This window comes from Phocoena phocoena, chromosome X (genome assembly GCF_963924675.1).
Source record: "Phocoena phocoena chromosome X, mPhoPho1.1, whole genome shotgun sequence".
NCBI classification, from domain to species: Eukaryota; Metazoa; Chordata; class Mammalia; order Artiodactyla; family Phocoenidae; genus Phocoena; species Phocoena phocoena.
Genome location: NC_089240.1, coordinates 116367983 through 116381352, shown reverse-complemented (window position 1 = coordinate 116381352; position 13370 = coordinate 116367983).

The following is a 13370-nucleotide window of genomic DNA, read 5'->3' as shown; positions in this document are numbered from 1 at the left end:
CACCTGGGCTCAGTAGCTGTGGTGCACAGGCTTTGTTGCTCTGTGGCAATGTGGGATCTTCCTGAACCAGGGCTTGAACCCATGTCCCCTGCATTGGCAGGCGGATTCTTAACCACTGTGCCACCAGGGAAGTCCCCTGGATGAAATAATTTAAAGAAGAAATACCAAAAGGTTAAAACCCAAACCATATGCCTTTCATTTATTCCAACTGTTTACTGTCAGAGAGCCAGTTGCTGTCTCTCTGCCCTCTAGTGGTCCCATATTGTAGTTCAAGCACCTGCATTACATAGAAGCAGAGCCAGAATAACCGTTTCCTACAAGGACCCTGTTATTGACTACATTGGTTGTGGTCAATGAGAATTCACTAATAGCAGCCAACACCATCATTGATATGACCAATGTACATATGATTTTATGCAGTGGGGGACTGGAGTTCATGTATTCATTCAACATTTATTTATTGTGTTTATTTTGTGCTTGGCACTTATGAAAATATTGCAGATACAATCACAAATAATGCATAGTTTATACCCTCAGGAAGTTTCAATTCTGGTGAATAACATAACTTCCACTCATTTACCATCTATTTTTATGCCAAAATTTACCTTAGGCACTTTACATACATAATTTCTTTAAATCTTTACAACATTAAAGGGAAGATATTATTCCCTGCCCATTAAAAAACAAATAAACTGAGGCATAGAGAGATTAAATTAACAAACCAGAGAGATGTGATGTGAACCCAAGTAGTTTGGCTCCACAGATCACAAATTTTCACACAGAATCAATCTTAAAAGACCATATAGAAACCTATATCTAAAAAGTCTACTTTGACCTTTTGATTAAGCAGTGACTCATGGCATTTCTAAAAATGTCTGCATTTCTGTCCACAAACATATATGCTAGCCTTGTCGTTTGCATTGAAATTTAGCAATCAAAATAGAGAAGACGTTCATTTTCTTCCTTCTTCTCTTATCCCATGCCACAAGCACCAAGAAGTGATTGGTAATTTTTATTTTCGCTGATGCTAAATATTTGCCACGGATCTAATGCAAATTTTATGTTCAATGCATTAAGAGCCTGGACGCTCTAAGATAAAAATTCAGGGAAACAAGAGAACCGAATAGATTATCGCTGAGATTATAGTCTTTCCATCTTCCTAAGCATCTGGATATTCTGCACTCATTTCCTCCTCATTTTTGAAAATCAACTTTTTGCTCTTCTAAAGCTTAAATTTCCCATCTCCTCTGAAATGAAGTTTTTATGGAAGAATCTCAGTCATACTAAATATAGCACTATGAAAGGGCCATCATTTGCACTTCATCAATTAGTTATTTTTAAGATTGGTTACTTATTTGTTATCCAATATGCCTCCCATTTTTCTTCACATTAATGAGCTGAGACATTACCATGTAGGTTTTTCATTTATTGGTTGATTTTGAACAGTGTGCAGGAAAGAGGGGGAAAAAAAAGACAAAGAAGGAGTTTTAACAAGCTCTTCTCTCTCTTCATAAACCTGATTAAACTGCTGATGTTGGAATAAAAGGACACAAAAAGTCTCCAAGAAGCCCAGTTAGCAGTTAAGCAAGATCATTGCTTATTTTCCATAAGAATGTTCTGAGACGTCCTATTCTAGCACATGAAAGAACCCCTTTGGCTTTCCTCTCTTTGATCAGGTCTAGGAGTTTTATAACTCTATAGCAACGCAACCACACTTCAACCTCTTTCCACCCGGCTTACCCCTTCTTCCTTGGCCTATTTTCTTCACTTTTATAGGTCAGTACTTAACCCATCAAAAAGAACTATTACAACTCTTAGCCTTTTAATAAAGAGGGGATAGGTGTTTCATGTGCTTCCTCTCAATCCCTTCTGTGTCACCATACATTTGGAGAAGCCAAGTATAGTATCCTCAATTGTGGATTAATCATAAAATGTACAGCATATTGAATGAATGGCTTTATTATTTTTCTAACATAGAAAAAGGAGCAATAAAATTGTATTTCATTTTTTCTACTAATTTAATTTCACATTTATACAGTTTGATCAAAACACCTATTTAAAACTTAATTTATATTTGTGTCTAAAATGTTATATATGAAAACATTTATATTGTGTTACTCGATGTAGCCAGAATTAAGGAGACTAACTTTGTAGATGTAAAGTAAAACACAGGAAGATTTTTGAATGACACACAAGTTTGAGCATGGGCTCAATCAAATGAATGGATCATTTATGACAGATCAGTGAGAAAGGTATCAACACTTCCCTATTTGTCATTTCCCAGATATTTTACTAAATATTCCAACAAGTTAGGCCTTATGTTAATGATCTATTTACTTGTCTGCCTCCCTCACTAGACAGTACTTTTCTTTCCTTTTTTTTTAAATTGGGGTATAGTTGTCTTATAATGCTGTGTTAGTTTCTACTGTACAGTGAAGTGGAGTTCTCAGTGCTATAAGCAGGTTCTCATTAGTTACCTATTTTATACATATTAGTTAGTGTATATATGTCAATCCCAATCTCCCAATTCATCCCACCCCCTATTCCCCTGTTTGGTGTCCATAAGTTTGTTCTCTACATCTGTGTCTCTATTTTTGACTTGCAAACAGGTTCATCTGTACCATTTCTCTAGATTCCATATATATGCGTTAATATACAATAGTTGTTTTTCTCTTTCTGACTTACTTCAGTCTGTATGACAGTCTCTAGGTCCATCCACATCTCTACAAATGACCCAACTTCATTCCTTTTTATGGCTGTGTAATATTCCATTGTATATATGTACCAAATCTTCTTTATCCATTCGTCTGTTGATGGGCATTTAGGTTGCTTCCATGTCCTGGCTATTGTAAATAGTGCTGCTATGAACATTGGGGTGCATGTGTCTTTTTGAGTTATGGTTTTCTCTGGGTATATGCCCATTAGTGGGATTGTTGGGTCATATGGTAATTCTATTTTTAGGTTTTTAAGGAAACTCCATACTGTTCTCCATAGTGGCTGTATCAATTTATATTCCCATTAACAGTGCAAGAGGGTTCCCTTTTCTGCACACTCTCTCCAGCATTTATTGTTTGTAGATTTTTTGATAATGGACATTCTGACCAGTGAGAGGTGATACCTCATTGTAGTTTTGATTTGCATTTCTCTAATAATTAGTGATGTTGAACAACTTTTCATGTTCCTCTTGGCCATCTGTATGTCTTCTTTGGAGAAATGTCTATTTAGGTCTTCCACCCATTTTTGGATGGGTTTTTTTTTTTTTTTTTTTGGTATTGAGCTGCATGAGCTCTTTGTATATTTTGGAGATTAATCCTTTGTCAATTGATTCATTTGCAAATATTTTCTCCCATTCTGAGGGTTGTCTTTTTGTCTTTTTATGGTTTCCTTTGCTGTGCAGAAGCTTTTAAGTTTCACTAGGTCCCATTTGTTTATTTTCGTTTTTATTTCCATTTCTCTAGGAGGTGGGTCAAAAAAGATCTTGCTGTGATTTATGTCAAAGAGTGTTCTTCCTATGTTTTCCTCTAAGAGTTTTATAGTGTCCAGTCTTACATTTAAGTCTTTAATCCATTTTGAGTTTATTTTTGTGTGTGGTGTTAAAGTGTTCTAATTTCATTTTTTTTACATGTAGATGTCCAGTTTTCCCAGCACCATTTACTGAAGAGACTGTCTTTCCTCCATTATATATTCTTGCCTCCTTTGTCATAGATTAGTTAACCATAGGTGTGTGGGCTTATCTTGGGGTTTCTATCCTGTTCCATTGATCTAAAAGACCCTGAATAGCCAAAGCAATCCTGAGAAAAAAAAATGGAGCTGGAGGAATCAGGCTCCCTGACTTCAGACTATACTACAAAGCTACAGTAATCAAGACAGTATGGTACTGGCACACAGACAGTAATTTTCTTGTAGGACTGCATTTAATCTCTGTATCCACAGTACACAGTGTAGTGCGTGTGTGTGCATGTGTGTGTATTACCTAGTAAAGGCTCAATAAATATTACTTGTATGAAAAACTAGAAAGCTCATTAATGTGAAGGCAGATGGGAGGCATAATGAAAAACAAGTAACCAATCTTAAAAATAACTGCTAATTGATGAAGTATTAAACAGCAGCACAAATGATGCTATACTTACTTTAACAACACTGTCTCCTTACCATCAACTCACTAATTCTGGCTTTTTAAATGTAATTATATAAATTATATATAATTATATAAGTATTCAGTATATTAGAAGTAGGCCACTTAAAGACCCAGAATTATACCCCATGTCTCTGGCCAAAGGCCTGGTGATTGCAAGCAACCACCAGTAGGAAAGGAGTTGACTAAAAAATAATATGGTTTCCAAACATGATGGAGTAACTGGTACCAGATAAACCTCCTCACCATAAGAACCATAAAACTGGATAAAATACATAAAGCAACAGTTTTCAGACTTTGGACAACAGATGGCTCTCTGCCCAAGGACAATTTCCCAAACATGGTGCAGAGGACTGGAATCCAAGCACAGTGGTCTCACTGAAATGAAAAGGAGGAAATGAGAGTTCAAGGAATCAGAAATGGCTAGAACCTGCAGGGCAGGGCACTTGAAGAGAAAGGAGCTGCAAAGGTGGGGGGTGCCCAGGAGTCTGAGTCAGAAGTATCCCATGAGTTCTAGACTGACCTGTGCAAGTGCTGGTTGAGAGTGCACGATGCTTACTAGAGAGCAGCTGCTATGAGGTTGAGAAGAGAACAGAGATACTAGAGGTCAGTTGGCATTGGGGAACACTGGAAGTCTGACCTAGCCAGAGTAGAGGCAGACCTCGGAGATACTACACGTTTGGTTCCAGACCACCACAATGAAACGAATATCACAATAAAGCAAGTCACATGAATTTTTTGGTCTCCCAGTGCATATAAAAGTTATGTTTACACTATACTGTAGTCTATTAAGTGTGTGATAGTATTATGTCTAAAAAACAATGTACATACCTTAATTTAAAATAGTTTATTGTTAAAAATGTTAATCATCATCTGACAATGCAGAGTTACCACAAATCTTCAATTTGTAAAAAAACGTTATCTGCGAAGTGCAACAAAATGAGGCATGCCTGTATAAAGTTCTCATTAAAAATTCAATAACATCCTAAAAAAAGAAAAAAAAGGAATTCTCTGGTAGTCCAGTGGTTAAGACTCAGAGCTTTCACTGCTGCGGGACCAGGTTCAATCCCCAGTCGGTGAACTAAGATGCCACAAGCCACGTGGCAGGGCCAAAAAAAAAAAACAAAAAACAATAACATCCTGAGGTGAGTCACCAGAAAGTGTGTGCCTTAAGATTAAGAACTACGCTATGGCTGACTCTAGACCTACTCTAACAAAGACTAAAACCAAACCCTGACAACATTTGGAGGGGATACAAAGTTTGAAATTTGAGTCCACCAAATAAGAGGAGCTTGAGAAACACTGTGGAATTTCCATACATTTTAACTACCAAAGTACAAACTTAAGCTGACACAAGTTTAAGATGATGGGCTAATAATTTAAAGGCTCAACACTCTCCAGACAAAGATACAAGAATCTAAAGTATTTAAATTGTGTCATCAACAATATCCATAAAGAGAATTAAAACAAATTAGTAGACATGCAAATAAACAGGAAAGTGTGACTCATAGTAAAGAAAAAAACGTCTATAGCAACTGACCCACTGATGGTCCAGACTTCACATACAGCAGATAAAGACTTTAAAGCAGCCATGATAAAAATGTTCAAAGAACCAAAAGAAGATGTCCTTAAAGAATTAAAGTAAAGCCTGGCCTTAATGAGTGAAGGAGAAAGAACCTTAGCAGATAAAGTGAAAGTATAAAAATGGAATTTTTAGACATGAAAAGTACAATAATCGGAAGGAATAATTTACTAAATGGGCTTAATATCAGATTGTAGATGGCAGACGGCAGAATAATGAGTCAGTGATCTTGAAGACAAAACAATAGATGTTATCCAATCTGAAAGATGGAGGGAAAAAATTGACAAAAATGAAAAAAGCCTCACAGGCTTGGGGAATACTGAGAGGTACACTGTACTTATAACTAGAATCCCAGGAATAGAAGAGATAAGTAATAGAGCAGAAAGAATATAAAAGTAATGGCCAAAAAGTTCCCAAATAAGACAGAAAATATTAGCTTATAGACCCGAATATCTCAAAAAGCCCCAAGCAAAGCCACTAAAAATAAATCAAAATTGGTCACATCATAATCAAATTACCTAACCGAAAACAGAGAAAATCTTGAGGACAGCTATAACAGGGAATGCCATTGCATATAGTGAACAATGGTAAGAATGCCTACTGGCTTCTCATCAAAAGTAGTGTAGACTAGAAGATTGTGAAACAGCATTTTTAAAGTATTTAAAAGGAAAAAAAACCTTGTCAACTTGTCTATATCCAACAAAAATATTGTTTAAGAATGAGGGTAAAATAAAGACATTTTCAGATGAATAAAAACTAATATTATTTGTCATCAGGTGACTTGTAATACAAGAAATGCTAAATGATTCTTATCAAGCTGAAGGGAAATGATACCAGATGGAAAACAGCATCTATAAAAGAAAGAAGAATATCAGAAATTACAGATATGAAATAATAGGTTTTACTTTTCTTATCAAATACAATTAAAACACAACTGACTGATTAAAGTAAAAGTAATAATACCATAAGATGAGGTTCATAATGTGTGTAGAAGTAATAAATACGACACCAGTAGCAGAAGTGGCAAGAGGTGGGTAAATGGGATTAGGTTGTTGTGAGATTATTATACTTGTGAAGTGTGCAAAGGGAAGTGGCAGGTGTTAGTGAGAAGTGTGAAGTAGGAATGTGAAGGGTCAGCACTTTCAAACTATTACAGTAGCCTCACAGTTGTATCCATTTTTTAACTTCACCCATCCTTTGCATCTACCTTTCACATTCCTGCTACAAGGACCAGCTTCATCACTGTGTGATCAGTGCGGTTGCAGAGGGCTCCATGTTCAGAAATGCTCCACAGTTGCTGTCTTAAATTTAAAAAGTGATTTTATCTTACAAATTGTGTTTTGTAAGTTAAGTAGATGAGGCATTGGAGTGTGCGCCAGAGGCTTGGAGTCTTGGTTTGCGTGAGGTCTCATATCCTGCCGCCTCCCAGGCTCAGCTCTTAGCCACCTGCTCTCCCACCCTCTGGCACCCTAGGCCCTGCTAGGCCTGTCCTCTCTGCCTGGGCCCTGCTGTCCTCTGCTCTGAGTAGGAACCTGGGCACAGGTGTGGGGAGAGTTGGAGTTGGCTGTGCACGCCCCAGGGCATCTCGGGATGGGGCTTGGTGGTAGCCATGCCCACTCCAGGCTAGCAGCACAGTGGCGTGTCTAGTCCGTGGCCAGCCTGGGTCTGCATCTTGGTTGCGGGAAGCCACTTACCCACTCACCCCCAATCCAAGTACCAAGCACAGCCCAATGTAGAGGTTTAAAGATCTTTAAGAGTCACTTGTCTGCCGTGGGTTGGAAAGATGCCTAAGTGGACTTCTCCAGAACACTCCCCCATCTAGGGTGCAGTGCATAGGTCCAGTGGCTGGTGAGAGGGGCCATCCGGCAGCAGTCAGGCCTGAGCGAGTGTGTGAGCACATCCCATGTCGTGGGCCAAGGCCTCTGGGCACCTGTGAGGATATGCCCTCCCCTTGCTGGTGCCCAGGAGCGTTCCTTCAGCTAGTTCCAGGTCTGGGAGCATTCTCTCTTTCTCCTTCCAGACTGCCTGGAGCTGGCTTGTGTTTCTCTCTGATATCTGCATTTAAAACTTAGCAGCAACAACTCAACCACAAGGTTGAGGATGAGAGGAAATTCATAAACAAATGATTACCCCACCACCTATAGCAGAACGAACCCAGGGTTTGGTATAAAAAAATAAGAAGTGACAGAATTATTTTTTCCAGGATCAATCCCCAAAAGACTAATTTCCATACTACTGAAACACCTAATCATCTCTGTCATCTATGTGTACTTTTTTTCCGGTGAAATTTTCATTATGTTTAGCTTTGTCCAACCACCCACTGGCATATGTTATATTCTCTCATTCCTCACTCTAATAGCGAAAGCAAAATAGAGCTATGAAGATAAGACGGATATGCAAAACGTGATAAAATATGCCCATGATTCAAGAAATGGCACTTCCTGTATCACCTCTTTGAGGAACCTCCCTGATCTCCCCAGTCAGACAAAACTCGCTCGGTACTTCTATTACATGCACTCTATCTGTACTCCTGTTATGGTGTTTTACAACAAGTCCAAATGCTGGACTTCTATGCGTGACTTATCTCAACAACTAAACTACCAGCAGGCACCATGTGTAAATCACTTGAGCATTCCTCTTTACTTGTCCTCAGTCACCTTAACACATCACCTTTTACAAATATAACTGTCTTCTGAAGGTTACTACACGTTAGTCGTCAAGATAACACAAATTAAACAACAGGGAGATACTGTTTTTCACTCATTCGATTGTCAAAAAAAATATAATGATAACATCTTTTCCTGGTGAGGAGGCAGGATAAAGAACACTGATGAATTGCTGTTCAACTATAAATTACTAGTCTTCTAGAAACAATTTGGTAATACCTATTAAAGTTACAAATTCACATACCCTTTAGCCTGATGATTCCATTTCAGGAAATCTATCTCATAGAAATAAAGCCACCATACTCATATAGATATATTTATTGTAGCAAATTATTCGGTGTAAAAAAACTGATGTGATATATTGTAAAAGTGATCAAATCCTTCCATTAAGAGGTAGATTCTATTTCTCTATTCCTTTAATCCAGATTGACCATGCGACTTGTTTGGCCAATAACACATTAGCCAATATGATACAAACAGGCTTCAAAAGTGCCTGTGCATTGAAACTTGATTGTTTGCTTTCTTGGAAGCTTAAGCCTGCCACGTGAATCAACCTAGCCAGAATGCTGGTGACAAGAGACGTGTGCACTTGTCAGTCCCGTCACTGTGGCCAACAGCTTGCCAACTGTCAGCGATATGATTGGGGCCATCCTGAACATCCAACCTTCTGTAATGTGCCAGTACATCATAGAAATAAGAGTGAGTTCAGCAGAGATGAGCTGAGTTGACCCAGATGAGGAAAACTTCCCAGTCAATCCTTAGCATCATAGGAATTAGTAAACGATTGCTGTTTAAGCCACTACATTTGGGAGAGTGGTTAGTAACACATCAAGAGCTAACTGATCTATTTTTTTAAAAAGCTAACATGTAACTGGCAACAATATGAGCCCATTAGTAAGGGGACACTTGAATAAACAGCGGCATATTATGAGACATTAAGCGGCTACTAAGAAAAATAAGTTAGATATGCATCTGTTAGTCATCTTTTGTTTCTGTTTCCAACTAGATTGTGAGCTCTTGGAGGACAGGAAGCTTGTCTGTCTCTACCTTCGCTGATTTCCTCCACAGCACAGTGGGAGCTCAAGTATTTGCTGATTGATTTGATTGCTCATTGGCTCCATTTCTTTAAAGTAAAACAAGCAGCCTTTAGTTGGAAGAGTTATTCTACTGGTACAGTCTCGAGAATGTACCATCTGGTGGAATTAGGTCTGTATGTCTGCTTATTAAAGCTCTAAGAGCTGAATTGGCAAAAGTCCCAATGTAATGAACAATCATGTGATCCACCAGAGCTGGCTTCGTGAGCATGTTATCAGTGTAGCCATACAGTGCCCTGTGCTCAGAAGGACCTTGCAGTTGGGGACTGAAGCTGTTTGGTTGCAGTCTTGAAATTCGTTACTTTTTAAAATTAATTTTTATCGGTGTATAGTTGATTTACAACGTTGTGTTAGTTTCTGCTGTATAGCAAAGTGAATCAGCCACACATACACATATATCCACTCTTTGAAATTCTTAATAATTTTACCTTTGACATTGTGTTTTTTTTTTTTTCTTCCTACTTTGCTTTATTATTTTTTTTTTTAACATCTTTATTGGGGTATAATTGCTTTACAATAGTGTGTTAGTTTCTGATTTATAACAAAGTGAATCAGCTATACATATACATGTGCTCCCATGTGTCTTCCCTCTTGCGTCTCCCTCCCTCCCACTCTCCCCCTCCCACCCCTCCAGGCTGTCCCAAAGCCCCGAGCTAATATCCCTGTGCCTTGCGGCTGCTTCCCCCCAGCTATCTACCTTACTACGTTTGTTAGTGTGTATATGTCCATGACTCTCTCTCGCCCTGTCAAAACTCACCCTTCCCCCTCCCCATATCCTCAAGTCCGTTCTCCAGTAGGTCTGCGCCTCTATTCCTGTCTTATCCCTAGGTTCTTCATGACATTTTTTCCCCTTAAATTCCATATATATGTGTTAGCATACGGTATTTGTCTTTGTCTTTCTGACTTACTTCACTCTGTATGACAGACTCTAGGTCTATCCATCTCATTACAAATAACTCAATTTCATTTCTTTTTAAGGCTGAGTAATATTCCATTGTGTATATGTGCCACATCTTCTTTATCCATTCGTCCGATGATGGGCGCTTAGGTTCTTTCCATCTCCGGGCTATTGTAAATAGAGCTGCAATGAACATTTTGGTACATGACTCTTTTTGAATTTTGGTTTTCTCAGGGTATATGCCCAGTAGTGGGATTGCTGGGTCGTATGGTAATTCTATTTGTAGTTTTTTAAGGAACCTCCATACTGTTCTCCATAGTGGCTGAACCAATTCACATTCCCACCAGCAGTGCAAGAGTGTCCCCTTTTCTCCACACCCTCTCCAGCATTTATTGTTTCTAGATTTTTTGATGATGGCCATTCTGACTGGTGTGAGATGATATCTCATTGTAGTTTTGATTTGCATTTCTCTAATGATTAATGATGTTGAGCATTCTTTCATGTGTTTGTTGGCATTCTGTATATCTTCTTTGGAGAAATGTCTATTTAGGTCTTCTGCCCATTTTTGGATGGGGTTGTTTGTTTTTTTGTTATTGAGCTGCATGAGCTGCTTGTAAATTTTGGAGATTAATCCTTTGTCAGTTGCTTCATTTGCAAATGTTTTCTCCCATTCTGAGGGTTGTCTTTTGGTCTTGATTATGGTTTCCTTTGCTGTGCAAAAGCTTTGAAGTTTCATTAGGTCCCATTTGTTTATTTTTGTTTTTATTTCCATTACTCTAGGAGGTGGGTCAGAAAGGATCTTGCTGTGATTTATGTCATAGAGTGTTCTTCCTATGTTTTCCTCTAAGAGTTTGATAGTTTCTGGCCTTACATTTAGGTCTTTAATCCATTTTGAGCTTATTTTTGTGTATGGTGTTAGGGAGTGATCTAATTTCATACTTTTACATGTACCTGTCCAGTTTTCCCAGCACCATTTATTGAAGAGGCTGTCCTTTCTCCACTGTACATTCCTGCCTCCTTTATCAAAGATAAGGTGTCCATATGTGCGTGGGTTTATCTCTGGGCTTTCTATCCTGTTCCACTGATCTATCTTTCTGTTTTTGTGCCAGTACCATACTGTCTTGATTACTGTTGCTTTGTAGTATAGTCTGAAGTCAGGGAGCCTGATTCCTCCAGCTCCTTTTTTCGTTCTCAAGATTGCTTTGGCTATTCGGGGTCTTTTGTGTTTCCATACAAATTGCGAAATTTTTTGTTCTAGTTCTGTGAAAAATGCCAGTGGTAGTTTGATAGGGATTGCATTGAATCTGTAGATTGCTTTGGGTAGTAGAGTCATTTTCACAATGTTGATTCTTCCCATCCAAGAACATGGTATATCTCTCCATCTATTTGTATCATCTTTAATTTGTTTCATCAGTGTCTTATAATTTTCTGCATACAGGTCTTTCGTATCCTTAGGTAGGTTTATTCCTAGATATTTTATTCTTTTTGTTGCAATGGTAAATGGGAGTGTTTTCTTGATTTCACTTTCAGATTTTTCATCATTAGTATATAGGAATGCCAGAGATTTCTGTGCATTAATTTTGTATCCTGCTACTTTACCAAATTCATTGATTAGCTCTAGTAGTTTTCTGGTAGCATCTTTAGGATTCTCTATGTATAGTATCATGTCATCTGCAAACAGTGACAGCTTTACTTCTTCTTTTCCGATGTGGATTCCTTTTATTTCCTTTTCTTCTCTGATTGCTGTGGCTAAAACTTCCAAAACTATGTTGAATAAGAGTGGTGAGAGTGGGCAACCTTGTCTTGTTCCTGATCTTAGTGGAAATGCTTTCAGTTTTTCACCATTGAGGATGATGTTTGCTGTGGGCTTGTCATATATGGCCTTTATTATGTTGAGGAAAGTTCCCTCTATGCCTACTTTCTGGAGGGTTTTTATCATAAATGGGTGTTGAATTTTGTCGAAAGCTTTCTCTGCATCTATTGAGATGATCATATGGTTTTTCTCCTTCAATTTGTTAATATGGTTTATCACATTGATAGATTTGCGTATATTGAAGAATCCTTGCATTCCTGGAATAAACCCCACTTGATCATGGTGTATGATCCTTTTAATGTGCTGTTGGATTCTGTTTGCTAGTATTTTGTTGAGGATTTTTGCATCTATGTTCATCAGTGATATTGGCCTGTAGTTTTCTTTCTTTGTGACATCCTTGTCTGGTTTTGGTATCAAGGTGATGGTGGCCTCGTAGAAGGAATTTGGGAGTGTTCCTCCCTCTGCTATATTTTGGAAGAGTTCGAGAAGGATAGGTGTTAGCTCTTCTCTAAACGTTTGATAGAATTCACCTGTGAAGCCATCTGGTCCTGGGCTTTTGTTTGTTGGAAGATTTTTAATCACAGTTTCAATTTCAGTGCTTGTGATTGGTCTGTTCATATTTTCTATTTCTTCCTGATTCAGTCTGGCAGGTTGTGCATTTCTAAGAATTTGTCCATTTCTTCCAGATTGTCCATTTTATTGGCATAGAGTTGCTTGTAGTAATCTCTCATGATTTTTTTTTATTTCTGCAGTGTCAGTTGTTATTTCTCCTTTCTCATTTCTAATTCTATTGATTTGAGTCTTCTCCCTTTTTTTCTTGATGAGTCTGGCTAGTGGTTTATCTATTTTGTTTATCTTCTCAAAGAACCAGCTTTTAGTTTTATTGATCTTTGCTATCGTTTCCTTCATTTCATTTTCATTTATTTCTGATCTGATTTTTATGATTTCTTTCCTTCTGCTAGCTTTGGGGCTTTTTTGTTCTTCTTTCTCTAATTGCTTGAGGTGCAAGGTTAGGTTGTTTATTCGAGATGTTTCCTGCTTCTTAAGGTGGGCTTGTATTGCTATAAACTTCCCCCTTAGAACTGCTTTTGCTGCATCCCATAGGTTTTGGGTCGTTGTGTCTCCATTGTCATTTGTTTCTAGGTATTTTTTTATTTCCTCTTTGATTTCTTCAGTGATCAC